Genomic DNA, 25,542 nt, shown 5'->3' with positions numbered 1-25,542 from the left:
TTCAGAAAAATAGTATTTTTTAGACTGAGTTTGACATTTTAATAAAGAAAATATTTTATTATACTCATGCGCACAAAAGTTCTGTCAACTATGTTACTAAACAAACCCTGCAACTAAAATATGGTGCATCCCAAAACCATGTGACCAGTATCATGTGATGTCATTTTCCTCTGTGCGGGACATTTTGAACACAAAATGGCGAGTGTCCTTTCATTTGTTTCAGTATTTTAACTACAATAGCATATTGTCAAGGAGTATATATATATATATATATATATATATATATATATATATATATATATATATATATATATATATATATATTGACCGTCAACTATGTTGGGTACATTGTTATGATTTGCAATATTTTTATGATTTTAACTCAAATATATATTCAAATTTGAGGTTTACCTGATCAAGAAAATGACATGTGGTTGTCTAGGCAAGGCCTACCATTGAAATTATGAGTCAAAATGGGGGAATTGTCGACTATCTTACTTGTCAACTATGTTTTCATATAGGTTCGACTCTTGGGTAACATAGTTGACGTAACCCTACTGTGTCCACTGATGTGCACTGATGATAATGAATTATTTTCCATAGATCCGTTATTTTGTCATAATTTAAGCCTATATATGTCAGAGGATACTGAGGGTGTGTGTGCCCTCGTGCATGTGTGTGTGTGTGTGTGCATGTGTGTGAATCATGATGATTAGGGATTATGGGACATTTCATTGATTTTACAAAATTAACTAGATCTTGTACCTTTGCAAGTTAAAACAGAGAACTTATGTAAATTGTGTCATTGTATTCTGTGAAAAAAAGCAGGATATTGCTTTTTCAGCTATGTTACTTTCACTGTCAACTATGTTACAGTTGATCTTTTTATATTTCAAATAACAAGAATGCTGCTTCTGATATCCTTCGAGGTATATTTTACATCCTCAAAGGTATATAACATAACATCTCTTAAAACTACCAAAATTATATTTAAGGCAGATTTATGATTTTAAAAAAAAGGTTACTGTCACTAGTGACTGTGCTGAAAATATCACATGAATATCTGCAAAATATATTAATATAATTCTGAAAATGATTTTAAAAGAATCACTGCACATATAGCAGAATAAACAAAAGAACCCTTAATTAATTATATGTGCAGCATTTTATCAGTGTCTGTAAAGCATGCAGTTTGTCCATAACATAGCATCCCTTATAAAATCAAAAAGGTGTTTAATGCTTAAGCTTTGCAACAAGTAGATATGTTACATTGAAGGAATATATTAACTTAAACCAATGGTTGTTTTATTGAGAAAGCACTTTGTTTTTGTACTTTTTGTTGACAAGAAATGTAGCCCCAGTTATAGAATGAGCCAGTTATGCAAGTGTGGTTACAAGTGTATCATAGGACATTGTATAAGCATTAAAATGTTTTAAGAATACTTTTACTAATGCATTATACACCATAAATAAATAAATACAAAAAAAATAAAAAGGATATATATATATATATATATATATATATATATATATATATATATATATATATATATATATATATATATATATATATAGCCTGATTCGCAGATTTACTCATTTCAATTACATAACAAATTACCATTAAATTAAATTCAGTAATCTTTAACTAAATTGAATTTATAAAATGTAAATATATTCAGCAAAAAAGTACCATTGTTTTTGGACATGTACCATGGTAATGCCATGTTTTTATTAATTAATTAGTTATATTTTGGAGGATTATTTTTTGCATTATTTTGGATTCTTATATTTTTTTAGTATTATTTATTGTTATTTTTTATTTCATTTATTATATTTTATTTTTATTATTTAGAAGTAGGCCTATTATACATTTTGAAGTATTTTAGAGTATTATTTTGTTATCTATTTTGGAGTGTAATATTGGAAGTAAACCTACCATGGTGCATCATACAGTGTTGAGTTGTACCATGGTACCCCCACACAACAATTTTTTTTGTTTGAAATATATTTGTCCATACAGTATACTAAAATATGTTTTTTTTTAATGTGCTTTTAACATGCAACAGTGGCAGTCATTCAGGTCCGCTAATGCGGTTGTAATTGTACACGTTGGCCGGTGCTGAACATCTGGATTCAATCACCGGCTGCCAGGGAGGAGGGGGTGTTTCACGGGGGTGTTGCCTGTGCACACCGGAGAAGGGGAACTCCTCAGTCGGAAAGTTTGAATGGATGTGAGTTGGATTAAGGGTGAACAAAGACAGGATGACTGTGCGGGATTCCGCGTGACTCACCGCCATGATGAGTGAACGATTCGCGCGGAGGAAATTTCGACCTCTGACGACAGCTGCGTGTTTGAACCGAACGATGTTCCTAACAAAGTGAGTAAAGCTTTTTAGCGCTGATAACAGAAATAATTTGACAACGCTTTATAGCCTACTGGTCACTTTTTTAACGCTATTTTAAAAGAAAATCTAACCAGTCATATTACTTATTATAAAACAGCTCGTTTTAAAAATTTGAATCGATGTAAAGTTGCCGATTTCGCGCGCCTGCGATCGCGCGTCAGTTCTGTATCAATGCGCCAAGATGCTTGGCAATCACAAGCTAACCGCGTACAGGTTAGTGAACTATATTACGCGGCGGAAGAATGGTTTATTGTGATTTTTAACATTTATAAATGTGATTATTTTTTAAACATTGGTGTCTTTTATCATAATGTGGTTGCAACAGTTTTTATAAAAGCAATAAGGCACTCGATGCTGGGTATAACGGGGTATTTCACTTTAAAAAAAAAGAAAAAAAAAAAAGAAGTGATATTGTAGCGATTTGTTTTTTATTTTTATTTAATTGTAAAAAAAAAAAAAAAAAAATTCCCGCAAACTTGAGTTTTTCCTTTACTGTACATCCTTGCAAATAGTATTTGCGTACCCTTATGTGTCAAGCTATCTAGAATTTTAAACGCACTTTATGTAGAATTATAATGCTTGTACTTTCTTTGTTGAAACAATATAATACTCAACTACTCCTTTCTCAGTGCTCACAGATGTTGTGTAACAACTCTTTCAAGTTCTCCTTAAAGAAGAACAAAGGATGAATCTCATTAGTTAGAAACAAACCAGAGACTGCAACACATACCTGCAAAGTCCATGTTCAAGTTCACAGGGGTCAAAGGTGGAGTCATAGAGGAACTGGAGCAGCTAATTAGGATTTTTAAAGGGTTTTCCTTCTTTTGAAGCGGAAGGATATTTTATTAGTCAAACCCATTTACTGATGGTGTCACCATTCTTGCTTGACTTTGTCACCTGGTTAATAGCTCTGGACACATGTTTTTCAGCTCCATGTGATCTGTTTCCCACGTGTATTGTGTCACCATTTTTTTCTCCTTTAAAATGGGTGTAACTCAAAAAGAGTCATGTGAATACATAACGTAGAGAGTTGACACAAAAGCCCCAGATGCTTTTAATATGGAACAAAATTGGGAGGAAAACGGGGAAAATAATTGCTCAATATTTCAAGCCTAACAAAACATCCCCACCCAAAGTAATTTCTAATTTTTTAATGACACAAAACAATGCCAGAAAAAGCAATCGTTTCATTTTTCGTCATTCAAGTATTAGCCAGTTGGTTGACTAAACTTTGTCTTTTTGTCCTCTTTTGCCTCCACCCATTGAAGTGAATACTTGTACCATTCTTCACACAGATCCAGAAGACTCGTTAAAAGATATTGGCCCCACTGCACCAGCAGACAGCCATGTTGTCGAAACTAGTTAAGACATAGTAGACCTAGTTATTTAAAGCTTTGAGTTGTTCATCTCATTAATTTTGCTCAAGCTCCTTAAATTTTGTGGTTACTCTTCAGCAATCAAAGACTTTAAAGTATCTAATTTTCAATCTAGTCTCATAGAAGGAACATTACTATAACTACATTTTTGCAAACAGAGTATTACATGCCGTTTCGCCGCTGTTTCCTAGTGAAATGAACACTAGAGGCGCTACAACAACTGTGCATTTTATTCACTTTCACACAAATCACAAATACAACGACTGATTATGACTTTATCAACACTTTTCGCTCTATTACTCACACACTGCTATGTTTTGATATCGAAACACTTTTACTATAATGCATCATTTGAAAAACGATACATTTTAATGCTTGTATTACAGACCCACCTACATTTACACACTTATTCCAATGAGATTAGCTTGCGCATTAGTTCACCTGATAGAGTGTTGGACTTTGGACTGGGAAGTACGCAAATCGAGACCAGCCAAGCACGCAAGCTGACATGTGAGACGAAAGTGTCTAAGAAGCAACACAAAATGACGTGTTTGCTTCAGAATATGTGCTTTTCATTTCACATTTTGTATTTGGATACTATCGGTTAGGTTTAGGCATTGGTTAAGGGCAAGGATGTCTGTTTTGTTTACCTCTCAGTTGATTTTAAATCACTATTGGTTGGGTTTAGGTTAAAGTATTAGGTTAGGGAGGTACGTTTTACTCATTAAAACCTCCATCTGATATTCACCTTAAAGCCTTGTATGAGTACGACACCATTTCACTCTTTTTTGGCGCCCCCCGCTGGACATTTCCCTGGGAAACTGCAGCGAAACATGTAATAAGGCACGTCATTTTATTTTTTAAAAACAGTGGAAGTGAATGGGGCTAGTCCAAAAACATAACAATACTCACTGTTTAGTATAGCCTAAAGCAGGCCTATTCAACTGGCGGCCCGTGGGACAAATCTGGCCCATTTGAAATTTTCAGTGGCCCGTGTGAGGTTGTCAGTTGTCTTGGGGGCTGTTTAAATCGAACACGTTTTGTGTCTTTTCACTCTGTTTTTCAATTGTTTTCCTATGCAAGCTTGCGCTAAACAGACGTTTCGCCCTGTCTTGATGTTTTTACAGGGTTTCGTGCATGAGCGTGGGGTTTTTAGATGCTTTTAGAGGTTGCACTACAAATAATCATCATCCATAATTTTAACGGAAGGGGAAGATTACAGATGTAAAATCATGGACGACTGACAAGCGTGAGTTCAGAGCAACAGAAAGTTTAATTAATTAATTTGGTCAAGAAATTTGAAAAGTCAAAAGTTTGTAGTATCACTCTGAATTACTCAGATTTACTGCTTAAATCAGATTGATGACACTGCTGTCCATTCTGGAGACCATAGTGGTTGTAAGTCCCTCAGCCCAGCACGGAGACAGCGAGGGTCACCCAAGAGAGTGAACAAAACAGAGCTTTTATTATTGGTATCTCATACCACCATCCCACCCTGCCATATGGTGAACCAAAACTTCCCTCAGCCTTTTTTCTATTCTGAGTTGTCAAGTTGTGACTGTATGATTGAGGTTAACCCATTTGCACTTGTCTGTTCCACTAGTTTAAATTAGATAGGCATAGTTTAGGCTGTACAGTTCACTATTTTGGCCTCTGTTTATTCACTCTCAGTTGAAGTAGCTAATATCAACCTATTCCATTATCGCCAAACGATACTCAAAGGATAAATTGTGGCTTAAATATTGAGTGCATCCTTCACGTTGGCTTTTAAATGGTGTTGAGTAGTGTTGTAATGGTACCAAAATTTCAGTAGTCGGTACCGATACCAGTGAAATTTCACAGTTCTCGATACCAATTTCAGTATCACAGCAAAAATATGCTAATATGATTAATGTGGTATTGAACACACCAGTTTAGTTATTTTTAATTATTTACTAATTATTTTAATAATTATAGTTTAATAATTAAAGTTACATTTAATTTCATCATCAAAATGGTGTCTAAGCAATAAATTCTTAAAACTTTTAACAAGTGAAAATATAACTTTTCAGAATGTCATCGCATTTTTTATTTTTTTGGCAAAATTTTATTCAACAGCTGTCTTGCTTGTGAAATTTTGATGAATTATTATTATATATTATTACAGTGAATATGACATTTTACTATACAGTTGTAATATATTTTTATTCAATTTCAGCCATCTAGATTTTATTTTGAATCGTGCTTTTATTATGACCCGTGTTGCCGGATGCTTCACTTTTCCGTATAAACAGTTCGCGACATGGCGCAGTGTGATCATTGAAGACTTTTAAGTCACCTCTGAAATCTCATCTCTTTTCACTGGACTTTGAGTCTGACAAATGAAATGTAGGACACAGTTTTGAAGTGTTTGTATTTTAGATTGTGTTTGTGTATGTGGTAATTTTTAAATGTTATGTTTTATATTTTATTACTGTGAAGCACTTTGGTCAACTCTGTTGTTTTAAATGCGATATAAATAAAGCTGAGCTGAGATTGAAGCACAAATGCTGTGATTTAAATATATAAATATATAGTTTACATGTGCTGCATGGTTCACAGTAGATTAGTGCTCTGCTCTGTCATCTGATACAACATTAATGATTCTCAGTGTCTGTGGAGTTTCCAGTGTATGAGCGGTCGGATTTATTGAAAGTATGCAGCTTATCCACAGTAAGATTGCAGCCTTTAGCGGTTTAATAAATCACACTAGGACATGTCACGATTTTAATTTGATTAATTGTCCATTTCAGCAGAGCTCAACATTAACGCTTGTCCGCTTGTCTGGGACAAGTGGAAATTTTGAACGGGCAAGTTAAAGAGAATTTTACTTGCCCGACCGGACAAGTAGCTTGATTAAAATCTCAATAACTAATTTTAGCTCAATAGCACGGGATTGCGGGGATTGAGCACAATTTTAATCATTACGCATGTTTCACTTTGAAAATGTGGGGAATTCCCTCTGTTGCGTCGCCCTCTCTCCCTCTCGCCTTCACCCGTGGTGCAGCGTTCAGCAGCTTGTGAGTGCGAGCAGTGGGGAAGTGCATATTTACTGAACTTTAGATTTTACATATATAAACGGGTATAAACCTGTTAATTGGACACGTGAATGGTGTTGTGCCACGTCTCTATAAGCGAGCGATGTGATAAAACTTTTGCTCCTGTTTATAATCAACAAAGCTGTCTTTATCGCAAGTGCGCAATGATGGAGAGATCTAATTTTGTCTCGTCACATCAAGGCGCTCCCTCATAAAACAGCAAGAAAGGCAGAAATTGCATAAACGCTTTGTGTAATAATGCCATCTGTAGAGTGAAAAGAAACGGTTAAAACAGACTTATTCATCCGTTACATCTCTCATCTTTCTAGAGCTCCGTCTAATGTTTGTATCCAAGGTATTTTCTCTGCCATGTGAATCAGTCAGTATATAACAATATACATTATAATAATATTAACACTATAACATTAATAAATTACACAATGAAAACATATATATCTTTAATATGCATATCTGTTTTGAATATACAACATTACTGATTTAGCAGCAAGGTTCTCTGGATTTTATCTGTTAATATTTTCAATGCATTTTGTCAATATTAAACAGCCATTTTTAATGCAACTGGTGAGAATTGACTTGTGCTCTCAAAGAGATGATTTACACAAAAATGAAAATTGGGTAACACTTTACAAAAAGGTTCCATTTGTTAACATTAGTTAACTACATCAGTTAACATGAAATAACAATAAACACCACTTTTATGTAATGTATTAATCTTGGTTAATGTTAATTCCATCATACAGTTTATTAATACATTTTCATACATTAAAATAAATTTAAGTTGTATATGTTAACATTAGTTCATGCACTATGAACTTAAAATGTTTTTTTAAGGAACTAACATTAACTAAGATTGATAAATGCTGTAAAATATTGTTCATTGTTAATTCATGATAGCTAATGCATTATCTAATGTTAATGAATGGAACCTTATTGTAAAGTGTTACCAAAAATTCTGTCGCCATTACTCGCCTTTATGTTGTTCCAAACCCGTCTGACTTTCTATCTTCTGTGGAACTCAAAAGGAGATGTTAGGGAGAATGTTATTTTCAGTCTCAATCCACTTATTTAATGAAAAAAAGATGTAGTGACAGTGAATAGTGACTGTGACTAAGATTCTGCCAAAAATCTAATTTTGTGTTAGAAGAGAGAAATTCATACAGGTTTGAGGGTGAGTAATGACCGTCTTTCTGCACTGTGTTCTTAATGGTTCTTAGGTGTAAATGAAGATGATGGAGGCTTTTCTTTTTTTTTCTTACATCCATTCTTTTGTTTTTGTCTCTGGACAAGTAACTTTGTACTCGAATAAGTGAATAACCAGTTTACTTGTCTGAAGGACAAGCACATGACAATGCTTAATGTCGAGTCCTGATTTCAGTGTAAGCATTTTAAAGCCTGTCATATCAGTCAGATTGCACGCTGGTACTGGATAGAGTCGGTGCTCGATACTACCGGTACTGCAGAAACACTTGTATCGTTACTAATACTAATATATGCTAATTACAGTTGCACATGTGACCCATGTTAGTTTTTTGAATACATTGTGCATCTAGGGGTCAACATTACCATATTGGTCCTAATATAAGATATATTATCCTTATATATTATTACTGTATTATATTATCCTTATATTCGGACCAATACAGTAATACATCAAAATAAGTTTATACTGAACATGACATTTTTTGAGTCAGGATTATTTAAGTGGGTAATTATGTTTTGCTTATGCCAGATGCCCAAGAAACCAGCAGTCGACAGAGATTCCATTTTCACTGTCCTGTGTTCATCTAAAGAGGCCATAGTCCAAAATGGCAACATAGCTACTCCTAATCAGAGCATCTGGACAGAGCTTAGTAAGCAGCTAGAAAACAAGATCACTGCAAAGCTCTATAGACTTTTGTTAAATTAAATAGACATAACATCTGGACTGCGTTAGGGTTTACTCATGAGTTTTCTGTTCAATAAACATTGACAATCTTAGCTCTCTTGAATGTTGTGCCATTATTCTTGAAGTTAACAAATAATATTGTAACTGACAGTGTTAAAACATTGTACTTACATTGGCCAGAAATTTGATTTAGTAACGACTTTTGTAGTTTGATTTATATCGACTTTTTCTCTACTAACTCTACACTAATTTGCACAAGAGCATCTTGAACAGAAGTGTCACTTGCGCCTAGTGATGGCAGTGAAGTGTAGCAGATGATACTCCATGTAAATAAATCAAAAGTTCAATCAGGAAAGACCAGGGAATGAAGTAAAGATAATTGTTTATTGAACAAATTATGTGATGATTAGTCTTGACAGAAAGTCTTCGGCAGTTCGACTCTAAAAGTGTGTTCACATTGAGGAGATTTGCGCTTTTGTTCTCGTGCCCAGAGCTGAGTGAAAGTGAGTGACAGAAAAAGTGTCCGACAGAGACCAGATGAATACTGAGCTACTGCTGTCTGAACACCAATAAAGTTTTTAATAAACACCATAGCGACTACAAAAACTTTGATAAGAAGGAGTTGTTGTTGTATTAAAACATCATCATCCAACATTTTGGTAAGAGATTGAAATGACAAACCCAAAATAAAATGCTCACTGCTCATAAATCGTACTGACTACACACAAAACAAGATAGACCTATTTTAGAAATATATAATATCGTAGCCTAATATATAGTAATCCGAATGACCGAGACTGCTACTAACCTATATTTGATTTTTGTGACCATTAAGTGATCTATTTTATTCTGTCAGTATTGTATTCAATAAATATCAGCATTTATAATTCGCCTGTAATTCAGTGTCTAATTTTGGGTGAAGCAGCACAAACAAAACTTTTACCGGCACAAACCAGCACAAACGAAGCACAAACAAACGATTGAGCTTATTTTGGGTGAATTTGGAGCATGTGGGGGGGCTGAGTGACCTCAGAATGACCTATAAATATTATTTTAATATCTAAAAATCCGAAGCAGCACAAAAACATTTTTTACAGCACAAACCAGCACAAACGATTGAGACTATTTTGCCGAAGTTTTGCGTTGGGTGGGGGGCCAACTTCACGCAGGTTAAAAATGAAATTTTAAAAAACTTTACTGCTCAAATACTACCCAAGTTTTAACAGAAGAATTAATATACTGTAAGTGCTTTTGTAAAATTATGTTTTGCATTTCTGCCTTTAAACCCTCTAAAAAATCATCCCCATTTACCTCTATTGTAAGTACCTCACTTTAACCTCAGAGGAGAGACGAGTCAAAATTTTTTTTTGTGGTAATCAACATTATGCCACAAATGGTGTCGATTGAGCTGAACTTTTATTGAGCCTTCTATATTTTTAAATAAAATTATTTATTAAATATATTTTTTATATATAAGTCCCTTTAAGTATCTAAACATCCTTCAAATTACTTTAAAAAAAAAGCGAATCGCGTAAGATATTAAAGCTTGTAATCAGAGAAATCTAACCAAATTTGGTGGGGTTTTTGCTTAAAACAAGAAAGAACTATTTGCCAGTGGGGTAAGAAAAAAAAAACTTGTTTTCCCTTTGAATCATGTTTTTTTTTCTTACCCCATTGGCAAATATTATTATAATTTTTTTTATTATAAGCATAAACGTTATTAAATTTAGTTAGATTTCTCTGCAAACAACACAATTTCTTTTGTCATTTTGCTTCTGAAGTAAATGTATCTTGTTTTAAGAATGTTTTGATATTTTTACTGGAGAACAAGTCAAAAATACTTAGTAAGAAATAATTTTTTGCAGTTTAAGCAATTGGACTTTTTTGTCTGGTGGACGATAAAACAGGTGAAATAATCACTTGGATTTACAATGAAAGGGCAACCCGAGGCATATCTAGAGACCAACATGAGGGTTGGGCTCTTTTGACTTGGGCCAGTAAGCAACCATCTAAAACAGCTTTACGACATCCTAGCAACCACCTAGAAGACCTTAGCAACCACATAGCAATGCCATGGCAACCACCCAGAACACCCTAGTATCACGCTGAGCACCACTTACATTTTCTTTAGAAAATCTAAAAATTCAGTCTTAGATCTGTTCTTTGGTCTTCCTTTTATGTAATATCTCACTATAGTAATCATAAATCCCCTCCACACAAAACCCAAAACTAGCTGACACAGACTTTGGGCAACGTTTGGCTCCAAAGCACCACCATTACATTTTCAGTGGATGTAAATAGAAAGTGATGTGGCAAAGAAAATCATTAAGAGATCGTCTCCAACCTTTGAGACATGTAGGCAAGTCCATACTCTCCCCTCCACGCCCTCACAACATGTAATTAGCACAAATTGCTGGCTTCTTTAGTTGTTTTTCTGAACATCAGCAAGCCATTTTTGTCCTCCGATTCTTTGGCACCAGTTATTCTCTTTTCCATCTCCATAGACTCTGCTGTGTCTAAAACCACAGACTAATTTAGAACCAACATGATGGCAGATAGGGAAAGAGAGAGCAAGAGACAGCGATCACAACTCGTCTTTAACATTCATACGAAATTAAGGTTCTTCAGTGGTTCTTAGAAGCAATTTAGGATCAGCAAAGAACCTTATCAAGTACCATTTTTTGTATACACTTTAAATGTACTGTTAACCAGCATAGTAACACAGGTGGTGAAACAAAAGGCCACATACTGACTTAAGGTTCATCAAGAGTGGCCCTTCAGGGAGCAATGGCCAATAAATATGTACACAGGCACAAAACACCATTAGGGTAACACATGTGACAATAAAATAATTTAATAAACATTTACTAAACAACATCAAATGTAACATAAAACACCCCAATGTACAGTTGAAGTCAGAAGTTTACATACACTTATGTTGAAGTCATTATAATTCATTTTTTAACCACTCCACAGATTTAATATTAGCAAACTATAGTTTTGGAAAGTTGTTTAGGACTTCTACTTTGTGCATGACACAAGTAATTTTTCCAACAATTGTTTACAGACAGATGTTGTCTGCCTTATTGTCTACAACAGAAAAACACTTTTGGACACTGGTTCTGCTATTACACACCGTAAACCGGACTTTACTTGCTGACCCGATATTTACAAACAAGGTAGCTGAGCCCTTTGTCTGGGCAGCCTGGCCGCGGAAATGCAGAAGGAAAAGGGGGAAATAGAGCCGGCGTTCTCATCAGAGTAAGACGTCATGCAAATCAACCCCTGCTACCCAGTATTCTACTGGCAAATGTCCAGTCTCTGGACAACAAGCTCTGCAAGCTGAGAGCGCAGATCTCTTTCCAACGAGAGATGAGGGACTGCTGAATTATCTGCCTAACAGAAACTTGGATGTCTGCGGAGATTCCAGACTCAGCCATTGAACCTGCGGGATTCTCCGTGCACCGAGTGGACAGAGCGAAAGACCTCTCAGGTAAAAGCAGAGGTGGTGGTGTATGTTTTATGATCAACAAATCCTGGTGTGATCACAGGAACGTACATTCTATCAAATCTTTCTGCTCTCCTGATCTGGAATTTCTCATGCTTCTGTGTCGACTGTTCTGGCTACCGAGGGAATTCACAGCGGTCATTATCACAGCTGTGTACATCCTGCTACAAGCCGACACAGACCGGGCACTCAAGGAACTGTATGGGAGTATAAGCAAGCAGGATACCGCACACCCTGAGGCCGCATTCATTGTGACCGGGGACTTTAACAAAAACAATCTCAAATTGCACCAAAATACCACCAACATATCCGTTTCAACACACGAGGGGACCGGGATTTGGACCGTTGCTACTCTCCCTTCCGGGATGCCTACAAATTCCTCCCCCGCCCACCATTTGGCAAATCGGACCACTCTTCCATTCTGCTTCTGCCCGCTTACAGGCAGAAACTGAAACAGGAAGCACCCACCCTCAGAACGATCCAGTGCTGGTCGGACCAATTAGACTCTACGCTACAAGACTGTTTTGATCACGCAGACTGAGAGATGTTCCGGTCCGCCTCTGATGACGACATCGAGCTTTACGCTGATAGTGTAACATGTTTCATCAGAAAGTGCGTAGAGGATGTTGTTCCGACCAAAACAATACGGATCTACCCCAACTAGAAACCTTGGATTAATAGCGATGTTCGCGTGGCACTTGATGCGCGGACCTCCGCTTTTAATTCCGGGAACGCAGAGGAGCATAAACAAGCCAGTTATGCCCTCCGCAAAACTATCAGAGCAGCAAAACGCCAGTACAGGAACAAGATTGAAGGACAGTTTAACACCACCAACTCTAGAAGCATGTGGCAGGGAATTAATATCATCACTGACTTTAAAGGGAATAAAAACTCCGCCGTGACAACCGCTGCCTCTCTCCCAGATGAGCTAAATACTTTTTATGCTCGTTTCGAGGGAAATAACACCGCCCTCGCGGAGAGAGCTCTCGCGGCCGAAGCTACAGAGGTTAGTTCACTCTCCGTCTCTGTGGCGGATGTAACCCGATCCTTCCGACGGGTGAATATCCGTAAAGCCACGGGTCCAGACAGCATTCTGGGCCGTGTCATCAGAGTGTGTGCGAACCAACTGGCTGGTGTTTTTACAGATTTTTTTCAGCCTTTCCCTCTCCTTGTCTGTGGTCCCCACATGCTTCAAAACATCCACCATTGTACCTGTACCAAAGCAATCCGAAATCACATGCTTAAATGACTGGCGTCCTGTTGCTCTGACCCCCATCATCAGGAAATGCTTTGAGAGACTAATCGGAGATTACATCTGCTCTGTGCAGCCTCCCTCACTGGACCCATTGCAGTTCGCTTACCGCAACAACCGCTCCACTGATGATGCCATTGCATCTACACTACACTACACTGCTCTCTCCCACCTGGAAAAAAGGAACACTTATGTGAGAATGCTGTTTGTAGACTACATGTCAGCATTCAGCACCATAGTGCCCTCCAAGCTTGATGAGAAACTCCGGTCTCTGGGCTTAAACTTGCTGTGCAGCTGGATCCTGGACTTCCTGTCAAGCAGACGCCAGGTGGTTAGAATGGGCAGTAACATCTCCTCATCACTGACCCTCAACACTGGAGCCCCACAGGGCTGTGTTTTCAGCCCACTCCTGTATTCCCTGTACACACATGACTGTGTGGCAACACATAGCTCCAATGCCATCATTAAGTTTGCTGATAATATGACGATGGTAGGTCTGATCACTGACAATGATGAAACAGCCTACGGAGAGGAGGTGCACACTCTGACATGCTGGTGTCAGGAGCACAACCTCTCCCTCAACATCAGCAAGACAAAGGAGCTTGTGGTGGACTTCAGGAGAAGAGAAAGAGAACACAGCCCCATCACCATCAATAGAGCACCAGTGGAGAGAGTCAGCAGCTTCAAGTTCCTCGGTGTCCACATCACTGAGGAACTCGCATGGTCTGTCCACACTGAGGCCGTTGTGAAGAAGGACCATCAGTGCCTCTTCTTCCTGAGACGGCTGAGGAAGTTTGGAATGAACCGCCACATCCTCACACGGTTCTACACCAGCACTGTAGAGAGCATCCTGACTGGCTGCATCTCCGCCTGGTATGGCAATAGCACCGCCCACAACCCCAAAGCCCTGCAAAGGGTGGTGCGAACTGCCAGACACATCATCGGAGGTGAGCTTCCCTCCCTCCAGGACATATATACCAGGCGGTGTGTGAAAAAAGCTCGGAGGATCATCTGAGACTCCAGCCACCCGAGCCATGGGCTGCTCTCACTGCTACCATCAGGCATCGCAGCATCAGGACCCGCACCAGCCGACTCCATGACAGCTTCTTCCCCCAAGCAATCAGACTTTTGAACTCTTGATCTCTCACGATCAATATACATCAACACTGCACTTTATTAATCATATTATCTCACACTGGACTGTCATAAATTATATTCTCTTAACAACACACTGGCAACTGACTATCAACCGACAGCCTGAATGTCAATACAGTACAATACAACCTACTGTACATTTTATATATACTATACTGTTTTATTGTATAATGTGTATTCTATATTGTGTGTATTGTATACTGTACATTGTATGTTATTATTTGTATATTGTGTTGTGTGTAATTATATGTATATTAGATTTTAAATTGTGTTGTGTAAATCTGATGTTTATTGTAAACTGGTATATGTCTCATCACTGTCATGACTGCTATGTTGCTCGGAACTGCACCCAAGAATTTCACACACTATTGCACTTGTGTATATGGTTTTGTGACAATAAAAGTGATTGATTTGAGTTCTGTCTGGAGGAATGGGCCAAAATTCCAGCAACTTATTGTGAGAAAGATTAAATGTCAGGAATTGTGAAAAACTGAGTTGAAATATATTTGGCTAAGGTGTAAGTAAACTTCTGACTTCAACTGTACATAACTGATATTAAATATAAGAAGAAACATAAATATAAAATGTGATGGGTCACACAGGGACTTCTGGAGACCCTCTGAATATTTTCACCTTAATTTCAACAATATTTACCGTAATTGTACATGTATTGTTTTGTTAAATTTTCGCAGTTAAAGTAATATTTAGGGTTCAATACATGTTAAGCTCAGTCTACAGCATACTGTATGTGGCATAATGTTGATTACCACAAAAATGAATTTCGACTCGTCATTCCTTTTCCTTAAAAAGTTAAATAAATACACAAACATTTAGGTTTCAGTGAGGCACTTACAATTTAAGTGAATGGGGCCAATTTTTAGAGGGTTTAAAGGCAGAAAAGTGAAGCTTTTAATTTTATAAAAGCACTTACATTAATTCTTCTGTTAAAACTTGTGTATTATTTAAGATGTAAAGTTTTTGGGTTGTTTTAGGGTTTTTTAGTGTTTTGGCGTCATCATGGCAGTGAAGTTGTAAAATTTGAAAACTTTACACATAAAAGGTTAGTAAGTGATTTTATCACACTACAGTCATGTTCACTCACATTGTTTACATCTTGTGGCTATACTTTTTAAAAAAGTGAGTATTTTAATGTTTACGGACTGGCCCCATTCACTTCCATTGTAAGTGCCTCCCTGGAACAAAGATTTGTACTTTTTTTAAAGAAAAGGAGGGAGGGATGAGTTGAAATCTTTTTTTTTTTTTTTTTTAAATACATTTATTTATTTTTTACAATATTTGACTGTAAAATATTGTTTTTCATAGTACATGGTAAAGTAACTTCAGGTTAACCAATTGAAACATTTTTACTCTAGCATTTTTAGTTTTTTTTTTTTATTTCATAAAAAATGCAAAACAATTTTACAGTATGTGCTACAGGGTTCTTTGGAGAATATAAAGTTATTGATGTTTTATTGCAAGTTTTTCAGAAGAGTTTCTGTGTTCTTTAAAGGTGCATTCAGTATCTTTTGTCTTTGTGTCATCTTGGACTTACACTGACACCTAGCGGCTTGGATGCAGCATCATTTAAAATCAATAGTTTTCGGTTTCAGATGCCATTGTAGAAATTTTGTATTAACAGTCTGCCATGATTACTTTAATCAGTGAGTGAAAGTGTCAAATAACGGGACGGTTACTAAGATTAAGCGAGTAGTATTTGGCTGGTCATGTGATTCTAACATGTTTTATTCTCCATGTAGAATAAATCAGCTTTCATAAGGTTACTGATATGACTGGAGACATCCTTTTTATGTGAGTGCTCATGATATCCTACATATATTGCAAAATTACAATTAATGTGTTTAGGACTTTTTAAATGAGGAAAATAATACTGAGTGCATGCACATTTAAAACACCATTGCATAGATTGGTTTACTCGTCAACTAGAGGATAAAACATTCTTTGTGAAACTTAACATGTTTACATTTTTCAGAATGCACTGGTACATTAATGTCCAATTATGTAGCTAGAAGCATTTACTTTAAGTATGCTCAAGACCAAATTACATTTTTGTCATGCAAGACTAACAATAATCATTACCAACCTAGTGTGGCTTCCCCACTTTTAGAACCCCAAGCTATAGCGTTTGCCAGAACAGCTCATCGATATTTAGGAGACGTATGCTTTGCCATTTACAAACTCAGTGACCTTAAGAACAATCCTTACAACTTCAATCACTACATCTTGTTCTGTTTTGCATCTATGTCCCCTACTGTGTTTTGTCTGGGAAGTAAATGGAAGCCTTTTCTCCATAGCCAAAGTTTAGTGAGCCTGTGTGGTCTTCTGTCCAATTACATCTGTTCCTGGGTCAGGTAATGGAGTGGAAAAGTTTCCCATAGGAGAGAAAAATCACCATTGAGATCTCATTAATACCTCATTTGTTCCACCTAGGCAGCGGTGAGATTAAATGGGGATTAAATGGAGACTTTTGCTTTAAAAGCTTAAAAAGAAAACATTATTAACCCTTAAAGGATTAGTTCACCCTCTCATGATTTACTCACCTTTAACCCATCCCAGATGTGTATGTCTTTCCTTCTTCAACAGAACTGAAATGAAGATTTTTATAAGCACGTTTCAGTTCTGTATGTCCATACAATGAAAGCGAATGGGTGCCATCAGGCTGCTGGCTATTTTACAGTTTTTAGGCAGCATAAAAGTAATCCACACGTCCAGTCGATCAATTAATGTCTTCTGAAGCAAATCGATAGGTTTGTGTAAGAAACAAATAGATATTTAAAACGATTTGAACTTTAAATCGTTACTTCCGGCCAGCTCTGGGATGCTGTTTGAAATTAATTAACTCTCACGTGATGTTCATTCTTCTGTTGTAAACAAAGCGTGCGCTTCCTACTCGCGTGAACGCGCCATTGCGCTTACGTCACGTGACAGCTTCGTGATGTGTCGACTGCTAGCAGGAAGCGTTTTTTTAAAGCGAATAAAGTTTTAAATATAGATTTATTTTTTACACAAACCTATCGATTTTCTTCTGAAGACATTTATTGATCGACTGGAGTCGTGTGGATTACTTTTATGCTGCCTAAATATGACTTTTGGACCATCAAACAGCCAGCAGCCTGATGGCACCCATTCACTCACATTGTATGGACATACAGAGCTGAAATGTGCTTATAAAAATCTTCACTTCGGTTCTGCAGAAGAAGGAAAGACATAAACATCTGGGATGGCTTAAAGGTGAGTCAATCATGAGAGAATTTTTATTTTTGGGTGACCTGTTCCTTTAAATGCATACCTCGAGTCTTTAGTGACCCGGGTCCTCATGTCACCCCCTTTACAGTACCTCATCCAGTTTTTGGAGTTATGTCTCTACCTCACTTAGTCTTTCTCAACCTAAAGAAATAAAGAAAACTAGATGGGTAAAGTTTGATGTTGGCTTGACAAAAACTTGTCTTAAAGTTTGAGCTAGTTTGAAAAGTTTGAAGTTTAATGGTTATACAGACATTACAGAAAGACAAACAGCCAGCCAGCTAGATAGTCAGACAGTCCGTTACATAGATTGTCAGATGGAGAGAGAGAGAGAGAGAGAGAGAGAGAGATTTAAAGCATATTAAAGGCCTTTTGTGGGTTTGTTTACATTTTAATTTTGTGACAGTAGGAGTTTTAATAAATGAGCATTCTGTTGGCCTGTTTGAATATTCCGTCAATGTAAGTCTGTGGGAGTTTCCCAATTTTTAACCATCCACTGTGTGAAAACCATAAAGTAACCATTATTAAAGCAATAGCACACTATTCCAGAACAGTCTGAAGTTTTCACATGAATTGGAAACTACTTCTGCTATGGCTTTGCTACTATTACTTTAGTATACATTTGCCTCGAATAACGCATCTTACCTCTTCTGTATTGTCTGTTTTCCAACGAGTCACAATATAATGTACACAGAAATGTTTTATCATCTTTCCCAACTGATTCGGCTACTCAGGCTGCAGTCTCTTTGGAGTTTATATGCTCAAATGCAGCGCTGGTGTGGTTTCTTCACCATCTCCCGTTTCATTAGCATAAATGAGAATCCTCGCTTCAACGTATCACGAGAAATTAATTTGAAAAAGCTTTATATACTCCCAGCACAGATGCAAAAATACAAATAAAATGTCACATTGAACCTCGTATTAAACTCCCAAAAATGTTAAATGCAGTATAAATGTATAAATAATCAAATGAATGAAACCAAGTCATCCTGTCAAACTGATTTACCTATTTTCATGTACATTAACCCCACCATCCCAGTAACAAAGCAGCAGAGAGCAATAAGGAACTGAGCAATAAACGATGCATTTTATACTGATTATAACAATATTAACATGTGCAAAGTGGAGTAAGCGCTACATTGGATATTACAGCGCTGATTGACATAGTAAGAACATTAGCTACATACATTTCTCCCTTGTCTCACGAAAGGGAATATGCTGGATTCAGCCGCATTATGTCTTCCTGAAAGTTGTCAGAATGTTAATTAGAGCTCTGTAGAGTCGGCAGCAAAGCATAAAGTCAGATCAAACATTTACACGCTATTTGATTTGTATGAAGACTCTGATTTCAGCAGATCTTGCTCACGTTTCAGTGGCCGTTATTGATACCGGAAGTAAGTTTACCCCGCGAGGGCCACCCCCCGGAAGCGAGTAACACGGAAGTGTGAAAAAGGCCTATTTTGGTGGATGTACTGTAGCTTGAAAGCTGTAGGAGGAGTGAGTGTCTCGGTTTAGGGATTTTGAAAGCAAAACTAAACCAAATTTGTAAAACAACAGTATGTTGGCTTTCTCAAGCCAACATAAATATGGCAAAATTGCAAAAACACAAAAAATTCTAATTTCTTGCTTACCTAAAGTGTATAGGGTCGTTAGTGATTGTAATAGTGACGCAATTTATATCTTCACTTCCATAAATCATATTTTTAAGAGAAACATTTAAAATAAAGTTGATAGTTCAGTGACACGCAATGCCATTAAGTCTTTTGAGCTCTGAAAGAGTAACTTCTGAGCAATAACATGTTTCCTTGAGTTATCTCATGGGCTGTGGTATGTGCTAGGTCTTCAGCTTGATCGAATGATTCTCTGTTGCTTCTAATCGCTCTTCCTCTAACTCTCTCTCTCTCTGTCTCTGTGCAGTTGGGATGAGAGCAGCTCTATCAGCAGTGGTTTGAGTGATGGTTCTGATAACCTGAGCTCAGAGGAACTCAACGCCAGCTCGTCTCTGAACTCTCTCCCCACCACACCCATCGGCTCTCGACGCAACTCTTCCATTATGGTAAGAAGCTAAGACCAGAGCTGTTCTGGTACTGGTCAGTATTTAAAACCAGTTTGATCCTGTTCTTGATCCTGGATACATTTTTAGAGAGATTTAATGGAGTAGTTTGTACGCCAGCGAGCCGTTTGAGATGGGGATATGTTGCTTATTAAGATATTTTAATGACAAAAAGATTTGCATGCACAGAGTAAGATTTGTGAATACACAAATAAAGCTGTAAGCATATATATATAGAGAGAGAGAGAGAGAGAATCTTTTTTTTTTTTTATTGACCCGTTTAGCATTATGACACATGTTTAAGATAAATATGAACATGTGTATTGCATTTGAAGTCAAATATATGTAATGTACTGTAAACGGAAATTATGTTTTCATTTTATTTAACTTTAGCTTATAGGGAACATATACGCATTCATTCTACATTACTGTTTGAATAGTAGCGACCAACATACACAAGTCAGAAACTTAAGAGGATGCACCAGTGTGTGTTAATTTAGCACCACATATATTTCTAGCACATTTCAGGAGAACCTATAAGAACCTTGTTCAGTTTTAATATACTGTACCTTTTCCATATGGGAATGTGTGTTTATAGTTGTTTATTGTATTTAGTAATCTGCTGATACATCAGTAACTGCCTTCAATTCACATAATAATTCACACTCTTCCCCAAACAAAACCACAAATAATGATTACAAATAATGCAGCATAACCAAAGTATAGCACACATGTATCAAATTCACCCCCTGCAGACAGAATCAAGCCAGGAGAGCTCATTCTTAACTTTAACCAGTTCAAAATCCTGGCTTTCATTTTCTTGAATAAATTAAGAGCAGCTGTATCCCATTGAGCACGTCATTTACTCATTTGAAGCACTTACTATCAGCTCTTGATGAGATCCTTCCTTTGTTTTACTCGTCATTAAAGCTGCACGTGTCAATTTTCAAGATTAGACGGACAAAAACGGAAACAATATGATTTGATGGACTCTTTCTGTTGCTATGGTAACACAGCGCTATCATAGCATGGTTGTGAGAATATTGGAAGATTTGTTCAGCTGTTCTTTACTCTCAAATGGTGATAAAAAGGGACAATATAGTGTTTTTGGGATGATTTTTTTTTTTTTTTGCATGCTTCCATTGTCCAGTATATTTAGCCACAGATCAAAAATGATATGCAAATGGAAAATGTAATATTAATTCATTACAACCCTTATAAATGGAATCAGAAAGTAATACTGTGGTACTTTGGTATAATACAAATAAATAACACATATATTATGTATTATACATATGTTACAACCCAGTACATATATATATATATATGTGTGTGTATATGCTGATTAGCCAAAAAATTATGACCACCTGCCTAATATGCTGTTGGTTTTATATATAAATACATTTCAAATATATTACTGTACAACATACAGTATAATAAATATAAATATAGTATAAAATAATATAAATAAAAATAGATTCAATAATTGATTTTATACTTTTAAATACATTAATATATTTTATAAAGATATTTATCATAAAATATAGTAGAAATGATAGTATAATATATATTATATTATGATTTCTCCTACTCTTTTGAGACATATCTATGTATGTGTGTGTTTGTGTGTTTGTCCAGTTGCGAACTGATGCAGAGAAGCGTTCTCTGGTGGAGAGTGGACTGGCGTGGTACAGCGAGGACAGAAAATCCTTACAGAAGTTTGACGGTGTTTATGACACTGGCAGCCTGAAAGCAGAGTCCTCCAGCAAATGGAGGAAAACTCGGCCGCCGGATGGTTCCACGACAGAGAAAACGGGGAAAGGTGAACTGAAGAAACCTCAGAGTCTCGGACAGCCCAGCAGCTTTAAGAAGAGCCGAAATCCACCTGTGGGCATCACCTCACCCATCACACACACTTCACAAAGTGTGCTAAAAGTAGCAGGTATGTATATTGTTGCACACTGTATATATCAAAACATTGGAAATCTCCATTGACTTTTTTTAAATGACATTAAACATTTTAGGTTAAAATCTATATGAATATAGAATGCATAAAGGAAAGTGTATATCTTACATCCTGCAACTGGTTTCCATTAACAGTAAAGAGGGGACAATACATTTTTGGGTAGAGAAATGGGGTTGGGAAACAACTTGGCCATAATCAAACCTATGTTTCCAACGTGAGCACCACAACTCGTATACTTATGATTTCAGATATTGAATATATACAAAACATAAATACCATAAAAGGCCCGTTTCTGGGAAACAAAATAACAAAATAAAGAGCTTTTGTTCTCCAAACATGCAACTTTATTTTGTTATCCAGCATGCAACTCTGACTCCAAAGGGATTCGAAATGAATGGTACAGTATCATGAGTTGGAAAAGAATCAGTTGGACTTCTTCGATTGTTTTCGTTGCCACTATTGTCATCTGTAACCTCGTATAAATGAAGACCAGATGTGATACAGAGTGTCTCTTCATCAGATATCAAACTGATGACATGTTAGTTTGAAACTTTTTGAAGAGCCACAATACAGAGTAGCAAAACAGTCTTCACTTAAAGGAATAATTCCCCTAAAAATGAAAATTCTGTCATCATTTACTCATCTAAGTGTGTTCCAAGCCATATTGTTTACGTCCAGGGGCTACCAAACTCTAAACTGACTAAACACCAACATAAAAGTATCATAAGAATTATACATACAACATGTGTCCTTTAGTGTTACATGGAAGAAAAATCAAAGGGGTTTGGAATTACATTAGGGTGAATAAATGGTGACAGAATAATTTTTTTTGGCTGAACTAACCCTTTAACTGAACTTTTCTTTACTGTCGTTTTTAACAAAAGTCTTTGAGCAGATGTCTTGAAAGTGAAGCCATTAGGTTTGCCTTTCTAGTTTCTTAATGCAGTTTACCTGTAGGCAGTGTAACCTTTATATGCTGGATCCATGGTTAAGAATGACATTTAAATGTCAGGGACCCAGTGTACTTACAAGAAAACCAATAGCCATTGTACTGGATGGTATTTCAAACACACTTTGTGCATTTAAGTGCTGCAATGGATTTAACGTGGTGTTGGGTCTTAATTAATAAACCAACACAAACATTATCACCAATTTAAGGAATAAAAAAGCTAAGAGATAGCACTGAATAGTGTCAGTTCTTTTGTTGTATTGGGGTGTTGTTTGTGCTTAGCTACTTTAAAGTAAAATTATACTCATGAAATAAGCACGAAAACACTGCAAAGTATTTAAAAGATTAACAGATTGCCAGCTCAGTCCTTTCTAGTCATTGATCGAAGGAAGTTTTTGGAAAAACTGTTTGTAAATTATCGTTATTTTTGGTGACTCTAGTGGCGTAAAAATTGCATACTTTTATGAATATCATACTTTTGGTACTTTATTATGTGTCTTTAACTACTATGACTAAAGCTTCTGCTATAATTTGCTTATTATATACATATGTGTTGTTGCATTGTTCTTACATTTAAAGTACCTGCATTTAATTACATCTGTAGTTACACTGTTAACCTTAGCCTTAACCCTACACCAACGCTGACCCTAACCCTTAACCTTACTCCTAAACCTACCCATATCTCAACCTCAGTAGTGGCAAATGTGAATCTTGTGAGAATTTTGCAGAAGAACATGTTGTTACATAATAAATACATTGTATTGTATGTATTTTAATGTTAGTACATAGTGCTTTTTTATATTTATTTCTTATTTCTTACTTAGTCCTTCAAACCTCATTAACCTCATTAGCATTTTAAATTAATCTAATAATTCACCCAAAGATAAAAATGCTGTCATAATCTACTCACCCTCAAACCCATATGACTTTCTTATGCAGAAAACAAAAGATGTTTCAATGAAGAGCCCCTTCTTTCTTTTTAATACAATGGCAGTTGATAATGACTCAGAAAAGGACCCAAAAGAATCATAAAAGTAATCCATGCGACTCCTGCATCATATTCCAAGTCTTTTGAAGGCATACAATCATTGTAGGTGAGAAATAACCTGAAATTCAAGTCATTTTGCTGTAAAAATAATCTGTTGCATATTCATGAGGTGCTCAAGGTTTCTCAAGTTCTCAAGGTTTTGAATAGAGTTTGTATTTTGGAGTGGGCTCTAATTAAACACAGATGTTTGTGTGCCCTATGTCTCCATACACCATGACTCAGATACTGTAGATTTAGCTCTGGGAGATTAGATTTAGCCACAGAAACTTAATCATGGCTTCAATCGGGTTCTCTCCGTTACTTCAAATGATGATGTCATACCCCCAAGGCTTTTTTTACTCACCTTTCAAATGATGTGACTGACCACAATGGAGGTCTGGTGTCAGGTTTTGTGGAGCAAATGGCAGGACTCAAACACAGAGTAGTGATATGGGCTTTTATTAAAACAGAAAAGTCCAGGGTGGCGCCGTCAGAACAGACCAGTGTGGAGCCGGCAGAACAGACCATTGGGGGGATGGAGGGGGTTTCAGGTAGGGGGTGGGGTCAGGCGCCTGGGAGGTGGCTCAAGGTAGGGGACGGGGTCAGGCGGCCTGAGAGGAGGGTCCAGGAAGGGGGTGGGGTCCGGGGTCCGGCGGCCTGAGAGGAAGCTTAAAAAAGGGGGCAAGGTCTGGCGGTCTGGGAGGAGGGTCCAGGTAGGGGGCGGTGTCAGGTGGCCTGAGAGGAGGCTCCAGGAAGGGGGTGGGGTCCGGCAGCCTGGGAGGAGGCTTGAGGACAGGGATGAGGTCAGGCAAGGTGGTGGCGGGCACTGGGGACTGGACATGCTCGTCGAAAGCTACGGGAAACTGGACAGAATTATCGACAGACTCAGGGAACTGGACAGGCTCAGGGAACTGGACTGACTAGTCGACAGACACAGGGAACTGAACAGGCTCGTCGACAGATGCAGGGGAACTGGACAGGTGGCTCCAGGATGGGAGTGAGGTGAGGCAACAGGAAAATGGCCTCATTGGCCATAGGCACTGGCAGTGACAAGAGAGCGACCTCTGTGGCTGTGGGCACTGGCAGCGACTGAAGAGTAGGGGCCCTCCTCCTCTTCCGGGCAGTGAGAAGCACTGCTGCAGTAATGGCCACCGCCTCCTGGCAGTCGGCAGCGGGGTTACTCCGCCTCCTGGTAGTCAGCAGCGGGCCCCTCTGCCTCCTGGCGGTCAGCAGCAGGCCCATCTACCTCCTGGTGGTCAGCAGCAGGCCCATCTGCCTCCTGGCGTTCAGCAGTGAGCCTCTCCGCCTCCTGGCGGTCAGCAGCGTGCTCAGGCTGATAGGATGCAGCTGAGACTTTCTTCCTTCTCCTCCTCCACTTAGGAGTCATCGGAGGTCTGGGGACCCCATCGTCAGAGGGTGAGACAGTGGAACTGTCGCTCCTTGGAGCTATCCGTAATCGGGTGTGACTCAATGAACCCAATGGGACAGGTAACTAACAAACCCCTCGAATGACAAGACCCCCAGACTTCCCATCTCCCAAGCACCCAGGGGACTCTCAAGGCAGGTGTTAAAAAGGTCCATGAGAGCAGCGTTGTTGTAGTTCAGCCCGCCTGCTGTTCTGAGGAACT

The 25,542-nt window shown here is 37.6% G+C and overlaps 1 pseudogene; it reads left to right on the top strand.

Moving 5' to 3' along the window:
• The window catches only part of LOC127446383 (neuron navigator 1-like), a 112,180-nt pseudogene that overhangs the window by 48,618 nt on the left and 38,020 nt on the right, over window positions 1-25,542 (top strand).

The sequence above is a fragment of the Myxocyprinus asiaticus genome, chromosome 9 (genome assembly GCF_019703515.2).
Source record: "Myxocyprinus asiaticus isolate MX2 ecotype Aquarium Trade chromosome 9, UBuf_Myxa_2, whole genome shotgun sequence".
Taxonomy (NCBI): Eukaryota; Metazoa; Chordata; class Actinopteri; order Cypriniformes; family Catostomidae; genus Myxocyprinus; species Myxocyprinus asiaticus.
The sequence above is the reverse complement of the archived record's forward strand: the minus strand, read 5'-3'. Positions and strand labels throughout refer to the sequence as shown.